General features: G+C 38.4%; 1 protein-coding gene across 6 annotated transcripts in view; it reads left to right on the forward strand.

Annotated features, from left to right (window-relative positions):
* The window catches only part of ASXL1 (ASXL transcriptional regulator 1), an 85,464-nt gene that overhangs the window by 35,717 nt on the left and 24,618 nt on the right, over positions 1–25,129 (forward strand). The window contains exon 1 of one of the 6 annotated variants that reach the window (XM_061127050.1): positions 21,661–22,368. The exons of the other annotated variants lie outside the window; for them this stretch is intronic. The gene's annotated coding sequence lies outside the window, so the exon portion shown is untranslated. Of the gene's footprint in view, positions 1–21,660; positions 22,369–25,129 lie in introns of those variants that run through there. 6 annotated transcript variants of the gene reach the window in all.

Genomic DNA, 25,129 nt, shown 5'->3' on the forward strand with positions numbered 1-25,129 from the left:
TTAACTTTATCAAATATATGATTTTTTAATGTGTAGAATCCTAGAATTTCAGTGTGGAAGAGCTTCTGAAATCATCTAGTTTATTTGTATTTTGCAAACAGAAAACTGAGCTTCTAATAGTTTAAGTGACCATGTATCCTTCATGACCATGTATCCTATTCATGACCATGTATCCTTGTGACAAATGCATGTGGCCTAGTTGAGACTAGAATCCACGTTTTGAGTTTGAGTTCTTATAGCTCAGTTGGTAAAGAATCCGCCTGCAATGCAGGAGACCCCAGTTTCATTACTGTTGGGAAGATCTGCTGGAGAAGGGATAGGCTACCCACCCCAGTATTCTTGGGCTTCCCTTGTGGCTCAGCTAGTAAAGAATCCACCTGCAATGTGGACGACCTAGGTTTGATCCCTGGGTTGGGAAGATCCTCTGGAGAAGGGAAAGGCTGCCTACCCACTCCAGTATTCTGGCCTAGAGAATTCCATGGACTGTTTAATCCATGGGGTCACAAAGAGTTGGACACTACTGAGTGGTTTTCACTTTCTTTTCATTGTGCCAATTTAGAGTAGTTTTTCTTCAGATTTTAGGACATTTGGTTACTTCATCTTTCTGAAGCATCTTATGAGTTCCTTGATATTTCTCAAAATGTTAGTTTTATTCTCTTTAATGAAAGTTCTTACAATTGTTAAGCACAAGTAACTTTTCACATCCTTAAAAGTGTAGTCTTTAGTTATGGACAGTTGGTTTCCTTTTCTGCACTCTGCATGAATTATATCAGCATTTCTGATGGTGGTGGTTCTTTTCTGTACCAGAATGAGTGGTATATAGTGGTAGTGAGAGCACTGGACTAGATGGAGGTCTGGGTTTCAACATAGTGCCTCAGGTCCTATGGAATATCTCCATTTATACTGCTTTGTCTCCGACACTGAGAAGTTGAAATAGATTGGTTGTTTAAAAAACTTGAGGTGTAAAACCTTTTTTCTCATGAAATGGAGCTGCACAGTATAGATGATTGTGAAACTGCTCTGGTAGAAACAAGCATCTCTGGTGCACTCTGCTATCCCCATCCTGTGCCCCAAGCACCTAGGACATCTTTCCCAGACCCTGAAGCTCTGTTGAAAACCTCCTGGAGTCAGAATTCAGTGGAGATCCTTTCTGTGCTCACATTCTAGCATCTAGACTATATTGTGTGAACAGTTAAGTCAGCTCTGGATATTTTTCTTTTGTGGTGCATTTGGAATTTACTAGAGGCTGACTGTTTTATTGTAAACGTTTTCCACTCTGTACTGCATAGAAGGTCTCTTGGTAAAGTGGTACCATTTGCTGTGGTTAATGGTAGTCATAGTTTGGTTTTGATGGAGGTTTTGACCCCTCGGTTGGTAATCTTATTGGAGTAATTCTCAAGGGCTGCCTGGATACACCTTTGAAAAATGTGGTATTCTATTGTCTGACAGAATGTTCAGCTCGCTCAGGGAGAAAAGAGAACTTGCTTGTAAGTGGAGCCCTGGTTTGACTCTGGTTTGATGCCTAAAAGATGATGAGGGGGCCCTTTGTCCTACTACCTGCTGAAGTTCCAAGCCCTGTAAGAATGAAATGGTAAAGGTCAGGGAACAGAGGTTTGTAGAGCACCACCACTGGAATGAGGGGTAGGCAGGATGGTAATTTTTTTAAGTGTGATTTTTTAAAGCACCAGCGTTGTAGGAAAATGAAGACCTTGTCCATGCTTTAGCCTTCCTTGGGACTGTGTGTGAAAAAATCCTTGAACTTTTTTGATCAGCTGGCATGAAAACTACATTTGATCTCTTCTCAGTCCTACACATCAGACTTTTTGGGATTGTTTGAGGAACTTGTTTAGCCTAAGGAAGTTTCTTCTAGTTTAGTTAAATCTAGTAGAAAAGATGGAAACTGATGCTTGAGTGCTGACTATATTCCAGACAGACGTCATATTGCTCACATTGGTCTTTTGAAAACAAATATGTTTTCCTATTCCTATACTCATGGTGGAAACAGCCTGAGAGAGTTTAAGTACAGTACATCAAGGCTGTATATTGTCACCCTGCTTATTTAACTTATATGCAGAGTACATCATGAGAAACGCTGGGCTGGAAGAAGCACAAGCTGGAATCAAGATTGCCGGGAGAAATATCAATAACCTCAGATATGCAGGTGACACCACCCTTATGGCAGAAAGTGAAGAAGAATTAAAGAGTCTCTTGATGAAAGTGAAAGAGGAGAGTGAAAAAGTTGGCTTAAAGCTCAACATTCAGAAAACTAAGATCGTGGCATCTGGTCCCATCACTTCATGGCAAATAGATGGGGAAACAGTGGCTGACTTTTATTTTTTGGGGCTCCAAAATCACTGCAGATGGTGATTGCAGCCATGAAATTAAAAGATGCTTACTCCTTGGAAGGAAAGTTATGACCAACCTAGACAGCATATTAAAAAACAGAGACATTATTTTGTCCACAAAGGTCCGTCTAGTCAAGGCTGTGGTTTTTCCAGTAGCCATGTATGAATGTGAGAGTTGGACTATAAAGAAAGCTGAGAGCCGAAGAACTGATGCTTTTGAACTGTGGTGTTGGAGAAGACTCTTGAGAGTCCCTTGGACTGCCAGGAGATCCAACCAGTCCATCCTGAAGGAGATCAGTCCTGGGTGTTCGTTGGAAGGACTGATGCTGAAGCTGAAATTCCAATACTTTGGCCACCTGATGCGAAGGGCTGACTCATTTGAAAAGACCCTATACTGGGAAAGATTGAGGGCAGGAGGAGAAGGGGACGACAGAGGATGATGAGATGGTTGGATGGCGTCACCGACTCAATGGACATGAGTTTGGGTAAACTCCGGGAGTTGGTGATGGACAGGGAGGCCTGGTGTGCTGCGGTCCATGGGTCGCAACGAGTCAGACACGACTGAGCGACTGAACTGAACTGAAGTCTCCTTGGTATGAATCTTCAAGTTGTGAACTTTCAAAGATGTGATGTGCATCCCATCAACGTCAGGCGTGAATGAGTGAAACTGCAGCTTGCCCTCCATCTTCTACTGCCGACAGTCATCTCTACCACCTTCCACCTTCTTTGCTCCAGTCAATAACTCTTTTTGCCTGTTCACTCGATGCCAGCCCCTGTGTGCCAACTGTTATACAGTGCTACTATACTTTTCAAGGCACTGTAAGATTAAAATTGTTTTATTTTTTGTTTGTTTTTTCTGTATTATTTGTGTGAAAAATATTATACACCTATTACAGTGCAGTACTAAATAGCCAATTGTGTTAGTTGGGTACCTAGGCTAACTTTGTTGGACTTATGTACAAATTGGATATAGGAGTGCACCCTCAGAACAGAACTTGCTTGTATGTAGGGGACTTAATGTAAATGGTATGAAGTCACATTTTTGGTTATTTGAGAGACTGGTATTTAACACATGGAGGACAGGTCAGAGTATTCTGCCAAATGAGTTGGTTCTCAAATGTTTGAGATGCATTCTCAGGGCTCTGAAAGAATAACTTCGAATTCTTTGTGTAACATGAGGCAGAAGAATAAGGAGTCGAAAAGGTGTCCATTTTCTTCTGGAAGATGCTGTCGTCTTTGATTCACATGTAGTAGATAGGCTTTGAAATGTGCGCATTTCAGTCAGGTAATCCTTTTAGTTTTCTCTTTATGCCAGCTTTTCTTCAGTAAATTAGCTCCTGACGTTTCTTTTAAAATTGTTTTTTTTTTTGGTCTGCATTTCCACTGCCACCTTTAAGTTGTCCTCATGTGCTAGCTACTGAAATAGCTTCTGCCTGGTCTGCCTGCTTTCCCTTTTGCTTCCTTAGAATCCAGTTTCCTCTTTTGTAATCCGTAAAGCAGCGAGAGAGATTACTTTAAAAAACATCATTTGATCATGACACATTTCTGTTTGACTCCTGGCAATAGTTTCCCTTTTTATACTGTTCATGGGGTTCTCAAGGCAGGAATACTGAAGTGGTTTGCCATTGCCTTCTCCAGTGGACCGCGTTTTGTCAGAAGTCTCCACCATGACCTATCCGTCTTGGGTGGCGCTATATGGCATGGCTCATAGTTTCATTGAGTTAGACAAGGCTGTGGTCCATGTGATCTGTTTGATTAGGTTGTAGTCCATGTGATCCGCTCTCTTCTTGGAAGAAAAGCTGTGACCAACCTAGACAGCATATTAAAAAGCAGAGACACTTTGCCAACAAAGGTCTGTTTAGTCAAAGCTATGGTTTTTCCAGTAGTCATGTATGAAAGTGAGAGTTGGACTATAAAGAAAGTTGAGTACCAAAGAATTGATGCTTTTGAACTGTGGTGTTGGAGAAGACTCTTGAGAGTCCCTTGGACTGCAGGGAGATCCAACCAGTCAATCCTAAAGGAAATCAGTCCTGAATATTCGTTGGAAGAACTGATGCTGAAGCTGAAACTCCAATACTTTGGCCACCTGATGGGAAGAATGACTCACTGGAAAAGACCCTGATGCTGGGAAGGATTGAAGGCAGCAGAAGGGGACGACAGAGGATGAGATGGTTGGATGGCATCATCGACTCAGTGGACATGAGTTTGAGCAAGTTCTGGGAGTTGGTGATGAACAGGGAAGCCTGGTGTGCTGTAGTCCATGGGGTCGCAAAGAGTTGGACACGACTGAGTGACTGAACTGAACTGAATCGTTTCCCATGTTGTTTACCAAAAATATTCCAACTTTGCTCAGCCACATTGCCCTTCTTTCAGTTCTTGTAATTCTGTAAGCTCTTTTCAGTTTTAGGGTCTTCTATTTGGAAGCCTCTTCTCTCCACTTGTTGTGTGGCTCAACTAAGTGGGTCTCAACTTAATTGTCAGGCCCTCAGAGGAGCCTTCTCTCAATTGGGTTTTCCTGTTGTGCCCTGAACTTCTTTTCACTTGTAAGTTTATAATTATAATTATTTGGGTGATTGTTTGGTGTGTTTCTCCTGACTAGGCCCTAGGGGCAGAGAATCTGTTTTATTTTGTTCTGGGTTATATCCTCAGTACCTATCATAGTAGGTTTGTTAGACAAATGCAGTGGAAAAACACATAGAAAGAGGTGGTTCTGATTTGGTTGGTAGCAGTTCTCTTTGCCAAACAGTTAAATTGATTCAGAATAGTAATTGTCAGTATTAAAACTGAAATATGTGGTACAGAATGTTTATCAGGATCTCTTTTTCATGGAATAGAGTGTTTGAAAACCTCCAAAGTGTAAGCTTTGTTTTCTCAAAAAAGAAAAAAAGTAATGTCCAGTGTTGCTCTTGAGATCTAGTGACATATTGATTCCTAACATTGTGTATGTGCCCCCCTTCTTTTTTTCTACTTCCTTTCTCTGAAAGTGTTTAAGGTCTTATTTCCATGATTATATACTTTAGTGTGGGCCTTTTTTTCACTCCACATGCCTTATTCAGGTGTCTGATGATTTTTTGTTGAGGACCTATTCTTGAGAGTTAGGCTTTTAAATGCTAGTGGCAAATTTCAGTGCATTGTGGTTTTGTGGCTTCACTTGTCTTCTGCAGCGGTAGTGGTGGTCACTTAGATGCTTGGTGTTGGAGTAGGGGTGTCTGTCTCCTGATGCAGACTGAACAGTCATGATTTTCCCACCTCAAACCCGTTTCACCCTTACCTTGAATACGTCAATTAGTGAGAATTCCATCTTTTTAGTTGCTTAGGTAGAAACTTTGGAGTTCTCTTTGAACTTTCTTTTTCCTTCACGGCACATGTAATCATCAATAAATCCTGTTGGCTTAAGTTTCAGGATATACCCTATCTTACCATTCTGGTTTGAGTCCCCATCATCTTTCTCCTTGATTGTTGTAGTAGCTTCCTAACTGGTCTCCATACTTCACTTTTACCACCTCCTCAGCCAGGAAATTTTACTCAGAAGGTTGTGTCAGATTGCGTCATCCCTCAGTGCTCAGCCCCCCAGTCCCCCTTCACTCAGGGTAAAGGCCGAAATCCTTTGAGTTGCTTGCAGTGCCCTTTGACCGTCTGCCTCCCTCCCTCCCATCTTTCATCCTCTTGCTCTGTCCCCTTTCAGTCATTCTGGTTGATAAACACAGTGGCTTCCTTGGTGATCCTTAAACATGCTGCTGCCAGTGTTTGTCTCAGGGATTTTGCCCCTTTGCTTCAGCTGTCTGAAATGCTTCCCTCCCCAAACACCTTCATGGCTTGCTTCCACACCTCCTTCCAGTCTGTGCCCAAATTGTACCCTGACCTCTTCACACTGCCTAGCTCTCCCAATCTCCCTGTTGCCTGACTTAGATTTTTTTCTCTTGGTATTTATCACTGTCTGATATACTACATCATATACTTTGTTTATTGTTATTTTCTGTCTCCTTTGACTGGAACTAGTCCACCAGGGAAGAATTTTAATTTCAGTTAATGTTGTTTCTTCAGCCCCTAGGAAAAAGGTAGATACTCAGTATTTGTGTGAGTAAATGAACCATAGTTCATTTCTTTTAATTTGGTAATACAGTGAATTATGTCAGTATATTTTTTTTCCAGTGTTCAAGCATCCTTGTATTCCTAGGATAAATGTCGCTTTGACATGGTTTTCTTTTAAATACCACATCGTTGGTTTAGTGTATGAATAGTTTATTTAGGATTTACGTCTGTGTTCATGAGTGACCTATCTACATTTGATACTTTGGTTTAAACCTTGCCCCGTTTTGGCATCAAAACAAGCTGTGCTGTTTTCCCTGTCTTGATTCTTTGCAGTAGTGTCTTTAAGACTGTTTTCTTTTTTTGTAAAGTTTGCCTATGAAACCTACTGGACATGATGTGTCTGTCTTTGAGAACGTGTTGTTTTTGCTTTTTAAGATTGTGAAGTATATAAATTATGCAAAAGAGAATATATGTAAGTTGAGTGTTATTTTAAATAGTAATAACTAAGAAATAAACTGCACACTTCTGTATCCACTAGCCAGCTCAGGAGCAGAACATCCTCTATACTCTTTGAAGCCTCTGCTCAGATGAGTCTCTATCCCTGTAAGATAACCACTGTTCGCATTTTCATATTGATTATTGCCTTCCTTTATTTCCAGGTTTACCCACATGTGTTTGTATTGCTGAACATGCCTTTTAAAAATACCTTTATGTGAATGGAATCAAACTGTATGTGTCTTTCTCAGACTTGCTGCTTTTGCGATCACCGTTTCTGAGCTTGATCTGTGTTGGTGCATTCAATTGAAAAACATCATATTTTCTGCCGTATGCTGTCTTAGGGTTTGAATATTCCATGATTTCTTTGTCCATTCTGCTCTTGATGTGTATTTGGGTTGCTGCTGGTTCTCGCTGTAACAGACACTGCAGGATTGATTATTCCTGTACATCTCTTGGCGTCTGTGTGCGGTAGCTTCTGCAGGGTGTGTACATTGCTGGGAATGGGGCTGACCAGTCGGTCTTGCATCTGATCATCATTACTAGGTAGTACAGCTGTTTTTCAAAGTAATTGTATGAATTTACATTCCTTTCATAGTATATGAGAATTCCTGTTGCCCCATGCCTTGTGGATGTAATATAGTTTATTTTTCGCCTGTTTTTAAATTATGACATCATTTACATACAGTAGAATTCACTCATTTTGATGTACTACTGTACAGTTCTGTGAGTTTCAGAAAAAATTCATTTGAATTTTTTTTTAGTTCACATTTGTTTTGACATTTTCGTTGGCATTTTAATAGTGCTGTTTAAAGGTATGCCATACGTGGCTTGAATGCGGTTGCTCCAGTAAATGTTGGTGCTAACGTACTCCCTCCCCTGAAAATTCACTTTTACATTTATGGACAGTAAAATTCACCCTTTTCAGGTTATAGTCCTTTGAGTTTTGGCAGACACATAGAGATGTGTATTTGCCACCATCATAAGATACAGAGCAAATTCATTGCCCTAGAATTTTCCCATGCTTCCTGCCCCTCACCCCCATGCTTTTTTGTAGTCATTTCTTCCCACCTCAACTCCTGCCCAGCCATTGATTTGTTTTCTATCCTTGAAGTTCTGCCTTTTCCGGAATGTCATATAAATGGGCTTATACATTATGTAGCTCTTCAAGTCTGGCTTCCTTCGTTTAGTGTGAGGTGTTTGAGACTTAGCCATCTTGTAATGTATAGTATAGTCCCCCCTTATCCAAGGTTTCACTTTCTGCGGTTTCAGTAACTAGTGGTCAACTGCAGTCTGAAAATATTAAATGAAAAATTCCAGGAGTCAACAATTCATAAATGTTAAATTGCACACTGATCTGAATAGTGTGAAATCTCGAGCCATCCTGTGCCCTCCCACCTGGGATGCCCAGCCATTGACATTGTGTGCTCCTGGCATCCAGCCGTTGATGCTGTTGAGGCTCAGTGATGCAGGGTCACTGGAAGCAGATGACCTTCCTCTTGTAACCCGACACTGCGTCACACACAGGGCCTGTATCATTCACCTCCCTTCATCTCACATCGTCACAAGAAGGGTGAGTGCAGTCTAGTAAGGTAATTTTGAGATAGAGACTACGTCTGCATAACTTTTATTACAGTTTTCTTTATTATTGTTGTTGTTAATCACTTACTGTGCCTAATTAGTAAATTAAACACACTTAATTATCACTGGTGTGTATGTACAAGAAAAAACATAGTATACATAGAGTTTGACACTATCGATTTGAGACCTCCCCTGGGGGTCTTGGAACATATTCCCCATGGATCAGAGGGTGCTACTTATATCAATAGTTTGTTCCTTTTTATTGCTGAGTAATATCCTGTTGTATGGATCTGCCATGTTTTACTTATCCATTCCTCACCTGATAGACATTTGGATTATTTTCTTTTAATAACCAATATTTTATTTTTATTTAAGCAATTTAAGATTTTTTATTGACGTATAGTTGCTGTACAATATTATATGTTGAAGGTGTACAGTATAATAATTCATAATTTTTGAAAGTTATACTCCATTTGTAGATGTTACAAAATTCTGGCTGTATTCCCTGTGTTGCACAACATGTCCTTGTAGCTTATTTTGCACATAATACTGAATTGGCCAACAGATTTGTTCAGGTTCCTCTGTAATATCATATAAAACCTGAATGAATGTTTTGGCCAAATCAATTTTTTTTTAAATTGGAGGATAATTGATTTACAGTGTTGTGGTGGTCTCTGCCATACATCAATGCCAATCAGTCATAATTTTATATATATATATATATATATATATATATATATCCCCTCCTTATTGAGTCTCCCTCTCCCCCTCTTCCCCGGGACATTTGGATTATTTTCTTGTTTGGACTGTTAAAGAGTAGTACTATGAATATTTGTGTACAAGTCTTTGTGTGGATAAACATTTTAATTCCTCTTGGGTAGATACCAAGCGGTAGAGTTGCTGAGTTATAATTCCTTTTTACTCTTCTAAGAAACAGCCAACCTGTTTTCCAAAGTGACTGTATAACCTTACATTCAAGTTTCTTGTTTTTTAGTAAAATTTTTTCTTCCCTACCCCCCAGCAATATTATTTTTTCCCTGAAATTATTTTGCTACTGATACAGTGCATCCAGCTGTCTTATTATTAGTTTTTGCATGGCATATTTTTTCTATCTTTTCTGTTAACCTATCTATATCTTTTATCTTTAAAGTTTCTTTATATTTCTAGTTGGGCTCTTATTTATTTTTAACCAGTCTAATAATTCCTACATTTTAATTAGGATGCTTGAACCATGTACATTTAGTATAATTACTGATAAGGTTGGATTAAGTCTTCCATCCAGTTCTTCATTTTCTCTTTTCCTGTTGAATTTCTTTCTTTTTTTTTTTTATAGTGGTTTTTGCCATACATTGACATGAATCAGCCATGGATTTACATGTGTTTCCCATCCCGATCCCCCCTTCCGCCTCCCTCTCCATCCCATCCCTCTGGGTCTTCCCAGTGCACCAGCCCTGAGCACTTGTCTCATGCATCCAACCTGGGCTGGTGATCTGTTTCACCCTTGATGGTATACTTGTTTCAATGCTGTTCTCTCTGAACATCCCACCCTCGCCTTCTTCCACAGAGTCCAAAAGTCTGTTCTGTACATCTGTGTCTCTTTTTCTGTTTTGCATATAGGGTTATCGTTACCATCTTTTTAAATTCCATATATATGTGTTAGTATATTGTATCGGTCTTTATCTTTCTGGCTTACTTCACTCTGTATAATGGGCTCCAGTTTCATCCATCTCATTAGAACTGATTCAAATGAATTCTTTTTAATGGCTGAGTAATATTCCATGGTGTATATGTACCACAGCTTCCTTATCCATTTGTCTGCTGATGGGCATCTAGGTTGCTTCCATGTCCTGGCTATTATAAACAGTGCTGCGATGAACATTGGGGTGCACGTGTCTCTTTCAGTCCTGTTGAATTTCTGTTTTTCTTTTCCTGCCTTCTTTTGAACAACGAGTATTTTTAGTTTTATGATTCTTTGAGACATTTATTTATTAAAATTTTTTCATTGAAGAACAGTTGATTTACAGTGTTTAAAGTTTATAGTAAAGTGATTCAAGTATATATATACATATATATTCTTTTTCAGATTCTTTTCCATTATAGATTATTACAAGATATTGAATATAGTTCCCTGTGCTATACAGTAGATCCTTGTTCATTTTACATATCAGTTCAGTTCAGTCGCTCAATCGTGTCTGACTCTTTGCAACCCCGTGAATCTCAGCACACCAGGCCTCCCTGTCGATCACCAACTCCCAGAGTTTACTCAAACTCATGTCCATTGAGTCAGTGATGCCATCCAGCTATCTCATCCTCTGTCGTCCCCTTTTCCTCCTGCCCCCAATCCCTCCCAGCTTCAGGGTCTTTTCCAATGAGTCAGTTCTTCGCATGAGGTGGCCAAAGTACTGGAGTTTCAGCTTCAGCATCAGTCCTTCCAGTGAACACCCAGGACTGATCTCCTTTAGGATGGACTGGTTGGATCTCCTTGCAGTCCAAGGGACTCTGAAGAGTTGTCTTCAACACCACAGTGCAAAAGCATCAATTCCTCGGCGCTCAGCTTTCTTCACAGTCCAACTCTCACATCCATACATGACCTCTGGAAAAACCATATATATATAGCAGTGTGTATTTGTTAACTCCAGGTTCCTAATTTACCCACCCCTGCCGCTTAACCCTGGATTGAGTGTTTTTAATATTCCTTTTATCATCACAGCTTATTAACTATATCTTTTTTTTCCCAGAGGTTGCTTTATTGTTAACAAAATGCACCTTTAATTTTACATTGACTACCTTTGAATAGTATTACACATTTCACATAAAATGTAGGATCCTCATGATGCTTCCATTTACTTCCTCCTAGCCTTTGTGCTATTTTTTTTAAATTGAAGGATAATTGCTTTACAGTGTCGCATTGGTTTCTGCCAAACATCAGCATGAAACAGCCATAAGTTTATTCTTTTTATATATGTGTGTGTGAATATATATGTGTGTAGAATTTTATTTATTTATTTCTGGCTGTGCTGTGTCCTTATTGCTGTGCAGGCCTTTTCTCTAGTTGTGTGCGGGCTTCTAATTGCAGTGCCTTCTCTTGTTGCAGAGTACGGGCTATAGGTGTGCGGGCTTCAGTAGTTTCGGTCCATGGGCACAGTAGTGGGGGCTCCCTGGCTCTAGGGCACAAGTTTTGTTGCTCCCTGGCATGTGGGATCTTTCTGGACCAGGGATCAAATCTCTGTCTCCTCTATTGACAGGCACATTGTTCACTGCTGAGCCACCAGGGAAGCCCTGTGCTATTCTTTTCATACATTCTACTTCTCCATAGGTTATACATTTCACAGAGCATTGTTACTTTTGCTTTAAACAATTCTTTTAGAGAAATTTTAAAATGAGGGGAAGCCTTATTTTACCCACACATTTACTATTTCTGGTATTCTTCATTTCTTTGTGGAAGTCCAGGTTTCCATTTGTTACTAGTCTCCTTCCTTCTGAAGGACTTCTGACAGTTCTGTGGTGCAGATCTGCTATTACAGATTCTCAGCTCACAGTCTTTATTTTGCTTTGAAGGCTGTTTTATCTAGACACATTCAAAGGTTTTTTTTCACCCCCTCAGCATTTTAAAGATGCCCATCCTTTGTTTTCTGGTTTCCATAGTTTCTGATGAAAAGTTTGTGGTAATTCTTAGATGTATTTCCTCTTTTTTTTTCTGTTGCTAAGTTTGAAGATTTTTCTCTGTAGTATAGGTTTTGACAGTTTGATTATGGGCTGCAGTGGTGAACTTCTCAAGTCTGTGGGTCAAATTTGAAATGTTTTCAGCCATTATTTAATCTTTTTCCCGTTATCCTATTTCTTCTGGGATGACATATATATTTGGCCAACTTATGTTATACCATAGATTACTGATGTTCTGTTAATGTTTGCTAGTCCTTTTTTTTCTTCTGTTGTCACTGGTCTTTTTTCCTGCACTATCTAATCTGTTTTTAATCTGATCAAGTTAATTTTTCATTGCAAATAATGTATTTTTTCATCTTTAGAAATTCCTCTATTTTATATCTTCGTTTTTCTTATTGTGTTCATGCTTTTAATCCTTGATCATAGTGCATGCATTAAAAGTAGCTGTTTTAAGTCTTTATCTACTAATTCCATCTCTGTCATTTCTGGGTCTTTTGCTGTTGACTCTTCTGCTTATGAGTCACATTTTCCTGCTTCTTGGCTATCTAGTAGTTCTGTTTGGATGCTGACAATGTGAATTTCACATTGTTGGGTGCTACAGTTTATCTTCCTTTCAAGAGTGTTGGGCTTTATTTTGGCAAGTCATTGGGTTACTCCCTTTGGATTAGCTTACTCCCTTTGAGGCTAGTTTTTAAACTTTGTTAGGGCAGGTCAGAGTAGCCTTTTCTTTAAGAATGAATCTAATTCTCCTACTAAGTTACTTACCTTCTGAGATCTCTACCAAATGCCTCAAATGATTAACTGTGTCCCTCCACTCTGGCTGGTTTTAACTCCTAAGTCTCCAGTCTTTATGTTTGGGGGAGTTTCCTCTGGGAATTACTCAGCCATTCATTGCCCAGCCTAATGGAGTTTGACCCCATACATGTCCAGAGACCCCATGCAGATTTTTCTGCAAAGCTTTCTTCTTTTTGGAATTCTGTTGTACAACCTCCAGCCATCTCTGCCAGCCAGAACTTTGATCTCTGTCTCAGCTCAGGAAGCTGCTTGGGATGCCGTCAGGAAGCTGCTTGTGTGTGTGTGTGTGTGTGTGTGTGTGTGTGTGTGTGTGTGTGTGTGTGTGTGTGTGTGTGTGTGTGTGTGTGTGTGTGTGTGTGTGTGTTTAAAGATTAACTATTTCCCGAGTTCTTTTTGGTAATTCAAATTCAAGACTATAGGTTTTTGGCTTGGGATGCCGTGTGTGTGTGTGTGTGTGTGTGTGTGTGTGTGTGTGTGTTTTAAAGATTAACTATTTCCCGAGTTCTTTTTGGTAATTCAAATTCAAGACTATAGGTTTTTGGCTTGGGATGCCGTGTGTGTGTGTGTGTGTGTGTGTGTGTGTGTGTGTGTGTTTTAAAGATTAACTATTTCCCGAGTTCTTTTTGGTAATTCAAATTCAAGACTATAGGTTTTTGGCTTGGGATGCCGTGTGTGTGTGTGTGTGTGTGTGTGTGTGTGTGTGTGTTAACTATTTCCCGAGTTCTTTTTGGTAATTCAAATTCAAGACTATAGGTTTTTGGCTTGACCTTTTCTAATTTTGCATGTATACCTTCTTTGTGGAAGTGTTGACTCCCATTAAAACCACATAATTATTCATTTGCTTTTCCCTATTAATAGTCTTCTCAGAATTAACAATAGCAACAGCACCATCACCAATAAAGTAAAACTGAAGTGAAAGTCACTTAGTCATGTCCAACTTTTTGCGACCCCATGAACTATACAGTCCATGGAATTCTCCAGGCCAGAATACTGGAGTGGGTAACCTTTTCCCTTCTCCAGGGGATCCTCCCAACCCAGGGATCAAACCCAGGTCTCCGACATTGCAGGTGGAGTCTTTACCAGCTGAGCCACCAGGGAAGCCCTCTAAAGGGATTTTGTTGTTGTTGTTGGCCTTAGGGTGTATCTTACTAGGGATTTAACACATCACTACAATTTAAAAATCACTTGAAATAGTTTGTGTGTGGTCGTTCCGTTAACTTGATACACAGTTCGGTGTATTAATTTTATTCACTTTTTAAAGATAGATTGCATGTGTAAATTTTAATTTTGCTTTATAATATTATAAGGGCTTCTCTGGTGGCTCAGAGGGTAAAGCGTCTGCCTGCAGTGCAGGAGACCTGGGTTCGATCCCTGGTTTGGGAAGATCCCTTGGAAAAGGAAATGGCAACCCACTCCAGTACTCTTGTCTGGAAAATCCCATCGATGGAGAAGCCTGGTAGGTTACAGTCCACGGAGTTGCAAAGAGTCAGACACGACTTAGCGACTTCACTTTCACATTAATCTTAAGATATGTATGGTTAAATATACAGCACAATATTTAGTGAATTCTGTCTCCTTTTGATATCCTTTATCTGCTCCTTCTTTTCCCTATGGGAAAGCATTTTATAACATATTTGGATTTCTATCTTCCTCCTTTTTAAGAATGGCACCAGACTCTTCCCCACTTTATTTTTTTTTTTTTTACTTAGCAGTATGGCCACGAGATCTTGTAGCCATATTATGGAGATTGTTTGTTCCTCTTTACAGCTGTTTAGCACTGTATTTTGTGGATTTACCATTGTCAGTACTAATCAAAGTGTGATCCACAGACTGTTGTCAGTTTGTGAACTATTATTCTTGTCTGTGATAAGTACAGAAATTAGGAATGTTTAGAAACTTATTGCAGCTTGACGTTGCCACAACACCTGAGCATGATTGGTGGACTCCTCCCCACTCTGGAGCAGAGTGTAGATCAGCTTGCACAGTGAGTCATGTGTACTAGTCACGTGCAGTAGGACCACATACAGGTCTTTGATGGATTGAGGGAAAAACAACGAAATTGGTTCCTTAACCCAGATAGAGTATTTTAATTTGTGTACCCTTTTGATGTACATGGCCTCACAAGTTTTGACATGTATACTTTTTTTTGGACATGTATACTTTTTTTTTTTCCCCTCCCCCCCGACATGTATACTTTTAAATTATTTCTTCAGTTCTAAATATTTTGGGAGTTCTGTTACGAAATTTTATTTAATTCATGAAGTTTTTTTTTTTTTTTTTGAAGTTTTTTTTTTTTAAGTTTCCAAATGTATGTATTGTGTTCCCCTCCTTCCATTTTATTCATTGTATTAAATCAGTGTCAAAGAAGTGATAATGTGTATTTTGGATCCTGTTGAGACTTCTTTTCTGGTTTAATATTTTGGTCAGTTTTTTAAAATGTTTAAGGTGTGCTTTGACAGTGTATATTTTTTACTTGTCTGTTTTCTATATTAGTGTTTATATATTAACCTGTCAAATTTTAAATTAAGTTTTAAAAGATATATCTTTAATTTTTAAGTCAAACTTTATCAGTTTGAGAAATATTCCCATTTAACTGTAGATTTCTCTATTTCTCCTTGAGATAAGACAGTTCTTCCTTTACGTATTTTGAGTCTATGGTATTTGTGTTTTTAGTTACATATTATGGTGTAAGAAAGCACTGCAAAGCTTAGCGTTTTAAAACAGCAACCATTTCAATCACGTCTTCTGAATCTCTGGGTTGATTGGGCTTAGTAGAGTGGTTCTTCAGCTCCACTTGAGCTGAGGTTGCAGACATGTGGGGCCTCTATCAGACTGAAAGGTCCAAGACTGATGACACTTTGGCAGCGTGGCAAGGATGGCTGAAAGGCAGGGCTTAGCTTGGATGGTGCTGGAGTGACTAGCTTTCTTTTCATGTGGTCTTGGGGTTTTCCCTTTTTCATAGTCTTTCCTATGCTGTTTTTTCTGGCAAGGTCATCCAGCTCAGGGCTCTCAAAAGTGCAAACGTGGGAATTGCCAGGCATTCTTAAGGCTCAGGACTGGCACAGGGCCATCTCTTCCATACTGCATTGTGCAAAGCAAGTCAAGAGATGAGGCCAGATTCGTGGGAGGGAACTGTACAAACCCAGAATACGAGGCGGCTTCATTCATTTGGGCCAGTTTTAGAGACTGGTTGGTTACCACAGTGTGCATTCAGGTTTCTGATTGTTAGAACCTTCAGATTGCCTAGATTGCCTCTTTTATGTCCCTCTTTATCTGTATAAATGCTTTTTGCTTTGGATTCTTTTGTCTTTTGGGTGGGATATGGTTGCTATATTCTCTTCAAGTCTTTTACTTTGAACCTTTCTGTTAGTGTTTTTGCTATTGCTTATGAATAGTTTATAGCTGGATTGTTTTTTAATGTTTAAAGTTTCTACATTTTAATAAGTGAATTAAATCTATTTACATTTATTGTGATTGCTAATATATTTTTGATCTTTTTTTAAAAAACACCTTTAGCATGCTTTTTCTTGTGGTGTTGCTCCTTTTCTGGCTTTTATTCAACTGATTTAAAAAATTACTGTCTTTTTTTTTTCCTCTCTTACTGTGGTAAAATATACATAACAAAATTTACCATTTAATCAGTTTTGTGGCATTAGTAAGTACACTCACATTGTTGTGTGTGTACTGTGGTGTATGTCACCACTGTCCACCTCCAGACCTTTCCCCAACTAAAACTCTACTCATTAACCGCTAACTCTCTGTTTCTTCCTCCTCCAAATCCTACTTTCTGTCTCTCTGAATTTAATTACCCTAGTAGTTACATAAGTGGAATCATACAATATTTATCTGTTTTTGACTGCCTTATTACACTTAGTATAATATCTTCAGGGTTCATCCATGTTGTAGTATGGACTCACTTTTAAAGTTCCTCTTTTTTTACTCTTGTTGCCTTGTAAGTTATTTATTCTATCATACAGATTGCTTTTACAGTTTTCAACATGAATACTTAACAGCCTAAACTGAGTATGTGTCTCTCGTCATGAACAATAATTGCATTTTACAATGTTTTAATTCTGAATATTTCATCTCTCCCATGCTCTTCTCTAATTCCACCTTACTTTTAGCTTTCTTGAAGACAGGCATTAAAAAATGTTTAAAAGTTAATATTTATGTTGAGCTATTACAAATGTATTGACTTACCATTGACTTATATGGCTTCTTGCATCCTTTTCCTTCAGTTCTATGTTTCTTTTGTATTAATGTACACTGTTTATATAGCACTTTCAGTTTGGATCTGTAAGTAGTAAACTACCCTTGTATATCTTAAGGCCTCTTTGTCTTTACTCTTAGATGGCATTTTACCTGTGTAATTTTGTAGTTGACTGTTATTTTTCATTGTAGGAAGAGGTCATTCGCTTGTTTTCTGGCACCATTGCTGCATTTGAGAAGTCTGGGATCTGTTGCTGCTTTATAATCTTTCTTTCCTTTTGGTTGCATCTTACTACTTTTTGCTTGCCTTTATTTTGCAGTCTTGCTATAGTGTATAATACGAGTAAATTACCCTGGCAATCTGAAAACTTACGTGTTCAATTTTGTTCAATGTCCTTTTTTCCTTTTCTTTCTCTATTTAATTGTATTTATCTGTTTTTGGCCGTGTTCGGTCTTAGTTGCTGCACACAGGGTCTTCATTGCTGGGTGTGGGCCCTTGTTGTCGCTCACTGGAGCACAGGCTCAATAGTTGTAGCTCACCAGCTTAATTGCCCCGTGGCATGTGGGATCTCAGTTCTCCAACCAGGAATTGAACCGATGACCCCTGCCTTGGAAGGCGGATTCTTAACTGTTGGACCACTAGGAAGTCCCCAGTACATCTTTGAATATCGTCTTTCTTGCTTCCTCTTCTGAGATTGATACTTACTGATACTTCAGTGTGTTAAAGCTTCTCATTCTATCTTCAATGCTTTCATATTTTCCATCTCTGTTTTTTCATGCTACATTCTGTGAGGTTGTTTCAGATCAAGAATACTAATTTCAGATAAAGTTTACTAATTTAGTTTTGCCAGAGCATTCTGCTTTATAATCACATTTTCATTTCTAGATTTTCTGATTCTTTTTGAAATTCGTGTGATGCTCATTCTGTCCTGTTCTTCTTAACTTTATTTCTGCACTTTGATCTGGAGGCCTGAATTGGCCTATTTGTTGTGTCTACTGAAAATCCTTCCTGTCTTGGATGGCTCATTTCTTTATATAGTTTTAAATTTTTGACTTATAAGCTTATCATCTGTGGAATTTGTTCTTTTGTGTTGTGTGTGTGGAGGTGTCCCTGTAAGGAAGTTTTGAGCTTTTCCTGAACCTGGCAGGTTTCTGTAGAATGATTCCTGTGGTTAGGCTAATTTCTTGGCTTGGGGTTCCTGGACTGTTTGGGTACAGTGATTTTTGGAACTCATACTTGTGATGATGGAGTTTCGTTTTCTCAGAGGTTATTTTTTTACCTCTTGACTTCTGGCAAATGGGAGACTTCTATTTCAGGGACTGGAAATGAGAGTTCATGTTATTCCTGTGTAGTTTTTTGGTGGCTTTGGTATATTATGCATCTGACTCATTTTCAATTTCTTGTCTCTTAGTTTGTTTCAGGAACACCAGCTCCAAACCCTAAGTCCTACATCTGGTTTTAGTAGCCCTGTGAGTTGTTTGGCCCTGTAGCTTGTATCTAGCCTCAGGGAATTTCCTATCTTGCTTTTGGGCTTGCCAATTTGTGTGTGTTGTATTTTGCACAGTTTTTTTTACATATTTGGATTGAGAGATAAGTGCTGCTGCATCAGGCCTGTCTGTCATGTTCACTGGAAGATCCGTGACACATTTGCTCACTTGTTACATCCTGTAAAACAAGTGTAACTCACTAAAACATAGAAGTTTCTGAGTTCTGTCAGAATCATATTACTAGTGATTCAGCTGTGGTGTCGTTGGGATTTTTCACCTCACTCACAAAGCACTGTGTCAGATGTATAACAAGGATATATCAGTTGACGTCATTATTGGCCCTTTGCAGTTTGATTGATCAGAGTGATTTGATTGCCTTGGGCTGTAGCACAGTTCTTCCTCATCATTTGTTCTTATGGGAAAGAATCACTGCAGTGGCCCAGTGTTGTTTTCTGAGTTTAAATATGTCTTGGGATAGAGAAAAGATTCCTCATCTTTTCTTTATTGTTTTTTCTTTTTAATTCTCCCGCACCACATGGCTTATGAGGGTCTTCATTCCCCAACCAGGGATTGAACCCGGGCAGTGAAAGAGCCAAGTGTTGACCACTGGGCCTCCGCAGAATTCCCAAGATTTTCTTCATTTTTTTTTTTTTTCTTTAAGTGATCTAATCTGTGCCCCTTGGCACGTGGGATCTTAGTTCCCACATGCCTGGGCACCAGGGATTGAACCCACGCACCCTGATTCAAAGCACAGTCTTAACACTGGACTGCCAGCGAAGTCCCTAGTGATCTAATCTTCAGCTATCATAGCCGAGTGGGCAAATGCCCAAAGTTCTGTCTGTAATTCAAGAACTCCAGATCTGCATACCCAAAAGGACATTTCCATGCAAAGATTCCACTGTTATCACAGCTTCACCTTTGTCTTTATCTAGTGTCCTCTTTCTGGCATCACAGATCAGCCTTCCTCTTAGGTTTCCTGCTTCTGTCTATGCCCTCACTGTCTTCTCAGTAACCCATACTCAGAAGCTGAGTTACTCCTGACTTCTTTTTCTTCTTTTACATGCAGTCAGCTGCTAGATCACGTTACCACTTTCTCATAGTAATCCTATGTTTTCTCTTACCCTGACAGAATCGGGGTATATATTTTAGTTCACAGTCTCTCATTATCTCCTAATTTTCCTCTCTGATCAGTCTGTTTATCTTATCTATTTAACTCAGACCAAGGTCTCACCTTCTTCTCCTTTCTCATCCTAAACTTTTGGTGAAGTTCCACAAAATGGCTTGTTTGTATGGTGGAGATATTTTTCCTTTAGGCATATTACGACATAACTAGAAAAAGAACCAGAAATGTATTTCCCAATTTTGTTCTGTTTTAAACAAGTTAGTGAGTCATTATGAAATTGTGTCTGTGGTGGTCAGGGAGTAGGGGAAAGGCTGAACCTAGAGACTGGACTCAGTCATTAACTAATAGAATGACTTTGGATAAATTACTTATTCTCTGAGCCTCAGTTTCATCATCTATAATATGAGGAGTTGAGTTAGGTGATTATATTATAGTTAGCATTTATTGAGCTCTTTATTTGTTCCAGGAACTGGGCTAATGGTATTTTCATGTATTGTTATTTGTAAAAAAAACCGTTTTATTTGGAAATAATTCTCAACTCACAGAAAAGTTGCAACGGATAAAATAAATACTGCAAAAATACCCTTATCCCATTTACCCAGATTCAACTATTGTTAACATTTGTTAGCAATGGAAGTATATGCATTTATGTTTATGAGGTGTATCGGACTGCAGTTTTCTTTTCATGTGAGAATAATGCTGTTCTTACAGAATGAATTAGTGTCTTTGGGTTGCTGTAGCAAAATACCACAGATGGGGTAGCTTATAAACAGCAGAAATTTATTTCTCACCATTATGGAAGCTAGAAGATCCAAGGGTCCTGCATGGTAGGATGAGGGCCCTCTTCTGAGTTGCAGACTTTTTTTTTTCCCTTGGCTTTGCCGCATAACATGTGGGATCTTAGTTCCCCAACCAGAGATTGAACCTGTGTCCCCTGAACTGGAAGTACAGAGTCTTAACCACTGGACTGCCAGAGAAGTCCCCTAAGTTGCGGACTTCTTGTACCATCACATGGTTATAAGAGCACTGATTCCATTCATGAGGTCACTAATAATCCACTTCATGCCTTAATCACAGCTCAAAGGTCCCACCTTTGAGTACTGTCACATTGGACATAAGGATTCCAGTATTTGAATTTGGAAGAAGTTGTGGGGGACACATTCAGATTATAGCAATTGGAAACTATCTTTTCTTTTTAGATTTTCTGAAAGAGTTTTTTATAGAATTGCTATTATTTCTTCCTTAAATAGAGTTCACCTATGGAGCCATCTGAAGTTGGAGATTTTTAATTATAAATTCAATTTCTTTTATAGATTTAGAGCTGTTTAGGTTATCTCTTTCTTCCTGGATGAGTTTTAGTAGTTTGTGTCCTTTTCATCCAGATTGTCAAAATTATTGTCATAAGGCTGTTTATAATATTTATTTCTTTATCTTTTTAATATTTGTAGGATCTGTAATAATGTCACTGCTGTCCTCCTGATACTGGTGATTTGTGTCTCTGTCTTTGTTAATCTGCCTAGTCGTTCACCAGTTTTAGTAATTACCTGAAAAATCAGCTTTTAGTTTTTTTAGCTCTTCTTTATGGTTTTTCTGTTTTCTGTTTTGTTGATCTCTGCTTGTTTTTATGATTTTCTTTCTTACGCTTGATTTTGGTTTAGTGTGCCCCCTTCTTCCCATTTTTCTCATGATGGAAGCTGAGGTATTTATTTGAGACGTCCCTCTTTCCTAACGTAAGCATTTAATGTGTACAACAAAATTTGATGTATTTTTATTCTGTTCAAAATACCTTTATAATTTTTCTATTGCTTCTTTAAATTACTGGTTATTTGGAAGTTGATATTTAGTTTCAGTATATTTGGGAAATATCCAGAGATCTTTCTGTTACTGATTTTTAATGTTGTTGTTGTTATGGTAAGAGAACATACCTTGTATGATTTGAATCCTTTTAAATTTATTGAGGCTTGTATTATGGCCCAGAATACGGTCTGTCTGGATAAATGTTCCACATGTACTTGAAAACAGTGTATATTCTGCTGTGGAATGGTGGGTTCTGTAAATGTTGATTAGCTTGTTGGTGGATAGTGCTTTTCAAATCTACGTATATTCTTACTCATCTTAACTGATTTTCTATCCACTTATGCTAGCATTATAACTATATAGGGAGGGGATATTGAAATCTCTAATTGTGGATTTATGTATTTCTTTTAGTTTCACCAGTTTTTACTTAAGGTACTTTAAAATTCACTTTAAAAAGCACGGTATTTCCCTGGTGGCTCAGATGGTAAAGCATCTGCCTACAATGTGGGAGACTGGGTTCAATCCCTGGGTTGGGAAGATCTCCTGGAGAAGGAAATGGCAACCCACTCCAGTATTCTTGCCTGGAAAATCCCATAGAGGGAGGAGCCTAGTAGGCTACAGTCCATGGGGTCGTAGAGTCGGACACGACTGAGTGACTTCACTTTCACTTTAAAAGGCACAAAAAACATTTAGGTTCCTCTTGATGAACTGATTCCTCTGTTATTTTGAAATGATCATCTTTATCATTTCTAGAGCAAAGGTAATATTCTTTGCTCTAGAATCTGCTTTATCTCATAATAATATAACCACTCCTGCCTTCTTTTGATTAATGTTTACGTGGTATGTATTTTTTCCTTTTTCTTTTAGCCAGTGTCTTTGTAATTCATATGAGTATTTTGGTAGGTTTGTTTATAGTTGGATCTTGCTTTTATGCAGTTTGTTAATGTCTGCCTTTTTGTTGAGTGTGTAGACCATTTACATTTAGTATGATTACTGATGTTATAGAGTTTAAATCTACTATCTTGTTGTTTTCTATTTGTGTCATCCATTCTTTGTTCCTTTTTTCTTATTCTGCCTTCTTTTGCATTATGGATTTCTAAAAAATATATTTTTTTCTCCTGTCTCTTAGTTTTAGTGGTTACTTTAGTATTTATTGTATAGATATTTAACATCACAGTTTGCCTTCAAGTAATACTATACCACTTTACATATTTTAGGAACCTTATAGCAATATACTTCCACTCCCCACCCCCGAAGTTTTTGTACTGCTGTTGTCATACGCTCTACTTCCACATATGTTAGAAACGCCACAGTACATTGTTATTATTTTTCATTTAAACAGTCCTTTTAAGAATCTTTGAGAGATATAAGAAATGTCTGGTGTTCTTTATTGCCTATCTGAAATTTTCATTCTGCCAGAAGGACTTTCTTTAATGTTTCTTGTAGTGCAAGTCTGCTGGTGATGGTATTTTAAAGCATTGGTGTGTCTGAAAAATTATTTCTCTTTCTTTCTTGAAGGATATTTTTCACTTGCTGCAGAATTCTTCATTGATAATTTTTTTCTTTCTGTATTTTGAGGATTTGCTCCTCTGTTTCTGGCTTCCATTATTTCTGATGAGATGTGTACTCTTATTTTAATCTTTGTTCCTAAGTATCTTTTTCTTCTCCTTTTTAAGATTTTCTTTTAAAATTTTTTATTATGTATAAAATAATTTATAAATTATTTATCTTATTATTTATTTATAATTTATCTTATTATTTATTGCTGTGCTAGGTCTTTGTTGTAGCAGGCAGGATCTTTTAGTTGTGTCACTTGGGATCTTTAGAGTGTCCTGAGCAGAGATCGAACCTGGACCCACAGCAGTCAAAGTGTGGAGTCCTAGATTGTCAGCATTTTCCTAAGATTTTCTTTTTGTTACTGCTTTTCAGCAGTTTCATTACAATGTGCCTTAACGTGATTTCATTCATGTTTCCTGTTGCCTGGGTTTTATTACATTTCTTGGGTCAAATTTGATAAATAATCAGCTATTATTTCTTCAAATATTTTTCTCTGACTTCTACCCTCCCCCTTTGGGGCCTATAATTTATAGTTTGATCACTTGAGATTGTTTCAAAACTTACTGATGCACTGTTTCTGTTTTTTTCTCGTTTTGTTTTGGATACTTTCTGCTGCTACATCCTCATTGTCACCAATCTTTTTTTTCTGTAGTGTTCGGTCTGTTTGGGTGTTGTTTATATTTTACATGTCTCTGCTTAATGTGCTTAATTTTCATCACATGAAATATACTTATATAGACATACCTTGTGCCTTGCTTTATTGTGCTTTGCATGGAATGTGTTTTGTTTTGTTTTACTTGAAAGTTTATGGCAACTCTTGCTCGAGCAAGTCTTTTCGCATCATTTTTCCAAAAGCATTTGCTCCCGTCATATCTCTGTGTCACATTTGGCTAATTTTAGCAATATTTTAAACTTTCTTATTACTATTATTTGTTATGGTGATCAGTGAACTTTGATGTTACTGTTATAATTGTTGTGGGGGTGCCATGAACTGTGCCCAGATAAAACTGCAAACTTAGTAAGTGTTCTCTCTGTTCTGACTGTTCCACTGACTAGCTGTTCGCCCATCTCTCTGCTCCTCCCCGGGACTCCCTGTTCCTGAGACATAACAGTATTGAAATTAGGCCAATTAATAATCCTACAATGGCCTCTTTAAGTGTTTGTGTGAAAGAAAGAGTTACGTGTTTCTCACTTTAAGTCAAAAACTTGAAATGATTAAGCTTAGTGAAGAAGGCACGTTAAAACCCAAGATAGGCTAAAAACTAGATCTCTTGTGCCAAATAATTAGCCAGGTTATGAATTCGAAAGAATAGTTCTTGAAGGAATTAAAAGTGCTACTCCAGTGAACACAGGAATGATAAGAAAGCAAAGCAGCCTTATTGCTGATGTGGAGAAATTCTTAAGTGGTCTGGATAGAAGATCAAACCAGCCACAACATTCCCTTAAGTCAAAGCCTCATCCAGAATGTGGCCCAGCTTTCTTCAGTTCTGTGAAGACTGAGAGAGGTAAGGAAGCTGCAAAAGAGAAGTCTGAAGCCAGCAGAGGTTGGTTTATTGAGTTTGAGAAGAGAAGCCCACCTCTGTAACATAAAAATGCAAGGTGAAGCCACAAGTGCTGATGCAGAAGCTGCAGCAGGTTATCCAGAAGATCTTGCTAAGATAAGTAGTGAAGGTGGCTATAAACCATGGCCTTCTGTTGGAAGGTGCCATCTAGAACTTTCATAGCTGTAGAAGAGAAGTCAAAGCTCAGCTTTAAAGGATAAGCTGACTCTTACTAGGGGCTAATGTAGCTAGTGACTTTAAGTTAAAGTCAGTGCTCATTTACCATTCTGAAAATCATGGGACCCTGAGGAATTAATGCTAAATCTACTCTGTGTTCTAGAAATGGAACAACAAAGCCTGGGTGAGAGTAGATCTGTTTGTAACAGTTTGCTGAATACTTTAAATCCACTACTGCTCAGGAAAAGAAAACTCAGAATATTACTGCTTGTTGACAATGTGCCTGGTCTCCCAAGAGCTTTGATGGAGATGTGCAACACGATTAG

The sequence above is a fragment of the Dama dama genome, chromosome 23 (assembly GCF_033118175.1).
Source record: "Dama dama isolate Ldn47 chromosome 23, ASM3311817v1, whole genome shotgun sequence".
Classification (NCBI taxonomy): Eukaryota; Metazoa; Chordata; class Mammalia; order Artiodactyla; family Cervidae; genus Dama; species Dama dama.